The sequence below is a fragment of the Procambarus clarkii genome, chromosome 4, assembly GCF_040958095.1.
Source record: "Procambarus clarkii isolate CNS0578487 chromosome 4, FALCON_Pclarkii_2.0, whole genome shotgun sequence".
Taxonomy (NCBI): domain Eukaryota; kingdom Metazoa; phylum Arthropoda; class Malacostraca; order Decapoda; family Cambaridae; genus Procambarus; species Procambarus clarkii.
In genome coordinates this window covers 28927527-28928160 of record NC_091153.1, presented here as the reverse complement: position 1 = coordinate 28928160, position 634 = coordinate 28927527, and positions in this window count along the sequence as shown.

Genomic DNA, 634 nt, shown 5'->3' with positions numbered 1-634 from the left:
ATAGGATCCGAGACTCTAGGTCCATGGGGAGAGAGTGAAAGGAGATTTTGCAAGGATCTCAGTTATAGGCTCATCGATACAACAAGAGATCTTAGAGCATCGTGCTTTCATTTTTAGCACCTCAATATGGCGATCTAGAGAGGTAATGACCGTTCCATCCAGTTTTCTGGAGGATTAATTCAGACCCACACCATGCGGTTCCCACATGGTGTGGTTCCCAATGCAGGGGCATGGAGTGGAGGTTTCCACACCATGCCCCTGCATTAGGGCATTGTGTAAAACCCCTGATTAGGCTTCAGTGGAAGCTTAAAGACGATTCAATTGAATTCCAGGTTGCAATGCTTTTAACCATGTCATGGTGTAGTGGTCAGACTATTTGAATCTTAACCTTGTAGTGCCCATTGCGTGGGTTCAAATCCTTCTCAAGGCTCCTACTAATTTTCTCATTAACACATCACAATGCGATTTCTTTGTGCATTATTATTATTATTATTATTATTATTATTATTATTATTATTATTATTATTATTATTATTATTATTATTATTATTATTATTATTATTATTATAGTTGTTATTATTATTATAATTATTATTATTATTATTATTATTATTATTATTATTATTATTATTAT